This window comes from Chrysochloris asiatica, unplaced genomic scaffold (assembly GCF_000296735.1).
Source record: "Chrysochloris asiatica unplaced genomic scaffold, ChrAsi1.0 scaffold00004, whole genome shotgun sequence".
NCBI lineage: Eukaryota > Metazoa > Chordata > Mammalia > Afrosoricida > Chrysochloridae > Chrysochloris > Chrysochloris asiatica.
The window spans coordinates 26412304-26414914 of NW_006408522.1; the positions used below are offsets into that span (position 1 = coordinate 26412304).

At 40.7% G+C, this 2611-nt stretch overlaps 1 pseudogene; it reads right to left on the reverse strand.

Annotated features, from left to right (window-relative positions):
* Window positions 1-2176, reverse strand: part of LOC102820165 — a 17240-nt pseudogene extending 15064 nt beyond the window's left edge.
* Window positions 2177-2611: the final 435 nt, after the last annotated feature.

Consider the following 2611-nt stretch of genomic DNA (forward strand, 5'->3'; position numbering starts at 1 on the left):
TAGTAGTGTTGAGAGATTTATAGTCTAACTCACTAGTTCTGGCTTCTATCTCTTCAATTCTACTCCTTTGCCCTTTGAGTGTATTGTCCATTTCTGATATTCTATTATTAATCATTTGGATTTCTTTCTGTAGGTTTTGAATTGTTTCCAATGCTGTATTTATCTTATTTGATTGTTCCTGTAGCGCTTTCTTGACTTCTTTCTTATTTTTCTCAACTCCATTGTATAGTGTTTTGATACATTTTATAATCATTTTTCTGAATACCTTCTCTGGCCTTTCCAAAGCCTGCCCATCTTCCAGTATGGAGTGTAGGTCTACTTCCAGCTCATTTGCCTCTGTCACTTTATCTAGTTTCTGGGCATGTGCAGATATGGTCATCTGCTTCTGTTTTTTGGGTATATTCAGGGGTTATCTGTGGCCTTAATATTTAGATGGGTATGTATTTTGGTATTTTTTATGCTTTCTGACTGCCTCCAGGTAGATGTGATCAGGAAATGGGCTTCCCTTTTCACTCTTCTTCTTGAGAAATTTCAAGATGCCATTGTTGGTCATTTTGAAGTAATTTAGGATTTGATTTTTGGCCTATTTTCTTTTTTGTCTGCTTGTCCTGCTCCACAATCCCCATTTAGGCCTTTTTTGTTGTTGTTATAAACAGTCAGGGCCAGCTGTGGCCATTTGGTTTTAAGTGGAAACTATCTCTTTAGATTTTGAGGAGATCTGTGAGCATGCATAGTAGAACCCTCCGAGGGTGGGGCTGGGGTGTCCACTAGCTCAGGTACCCCTATAGTCACCAGAATGGAGGTGTGCAGAAAGCAACGGACCAATGAACATATACCAAAAGAAAAGAATGTCCACACCTTTATCTCTGCGGTTCTGCCAGGCATCTGTGGCATACTCCAATCCTTTCCCTACTTGGTCTCACCCAAGATGGCAGCTCCTGGAGCAGCCGAGCATCCTGAACTAGAAAGCAATGTATTTCTTGCTTCTGCCACAAATTCCCCCAGCTGTAAGCCTTCCAACCTTCTAAATAGTCCTTTATTTGTGGTTCAGAGTTCTGGAACCATCCCCTGAGACTGCTTGGTCAGGTGTTTTGTGTTGTTGCTGACGGAGCTCCTTACTGTACTTCCACTCTATCCGCCATCTTATTTCTAAACACACTCTTTGTAACTATTATCAGTTCAGGTCAGATAGGACCCTAGGGAAGATGATCCTTTAGTTTTCCTTCCATTTTTAATGGTCCGTTCAATTTGTTGTTGTCCTCCTCTGGGAAATGGTTGAAAAATTAAAAATTAAGTTCAATGCCTTAAAAGATCTAGTGAATCTGTTATTGTACAGAAAAAGAAAAGAAAATGTCATGAACACTGTTTACTTGGCCACAGAGTGCTTTGCTGTTATTTGATATTAAATCAGATGGGAACTCAGAAGCCTGTAAGGACAGACTACTGATGTCTGTGTTGAGGGTGGTCAGAGGCCAGTGGTACTGGAGGATGCATTTTGCCTGGGGCTTCTGGTGGTGAAGGCTGACAATAGCAGGGTGAGAATCCAGGGCAATCTGCAGGTCCAAGATGTAGTCAATGACCTGCTGCAGGATTTCCATCTTGCTCACTTTCTTCTTCTTCTTCTTTTTTTTTTTTTCTTCTGATGTTTTCCTTTATTTATTAGTTTTCAGGATAATCAAAAGTGGCAGGTTCCTCCAAAGGTAGCAAATGAAGGATATGCCAAAGGGCACAGGGACTCAAACTGTGTTTTTCTTCATTGTTTTATTTATGCTTTATTATTTTGAGTATCATTATGAGTTTATTGATTTACATTTTTGATGTATTTCAGTTAGGGCTTTGAAATGGTTTGAAAGGTTTCAGTCATGGTCCATAGAACATAAGCATTGCATAGCAGACAAGTCTCTTGCAAGTGGGATTTTGACCCAAGGAGAAAACAAGCAGAGGTGCCCTGCTCAAAGATGGTGAGTGACACATATTCAAAGTGGCGTGATCAGTTGCCATCTTTGCTTGCTCGCCTTCTTTTTTGGGGAATGCTGGGCACCAACTCCTTAAGCTTTAATTAACAGTCTTTCATGTTCTACAGCAGACTCACTGGGATTTTGATCTGGGAAATATCCAGATTGTGGTCTGAAAGGCTGTTTTTCCTAACAGACTTCACTAGATGGAATGTTTTCATGTTGAATGTGGTGGAAAGAGAAAATGAACCAAGAAGGGAGCGAATTACCCAGGAGCTTAGGTCACTTCTACCACCTGCTAATCTGCTTCCACTCTGCGAAGAGATCGCCTCAGAATCTGGTATACATATGTTTAACATGTAGTCAATGCTTATTGGACTTCAGAGGATAATACAGGACTTGTTGTTGTTGTTAAGTGCCATCGAGTCGGTTCCAACCCATAGCGACCCTGTACAGGGTTTCCGAGGGTGTAAATCTTTACGGGAGTAGAAAGCCTCATCTTTCTCCCGCGGAGTGGCTGGTAGTTTCGAACCGCTGACCTTAAGGTTCACAGCCCAATTCGTAACCACTATGCTACCAGAGCTCCTTATACTCAAAAGTTATTTGTTTATTTTTTTTTTTAAAGTACCCCTAACTATTTTTAGTGTAATTTTTAG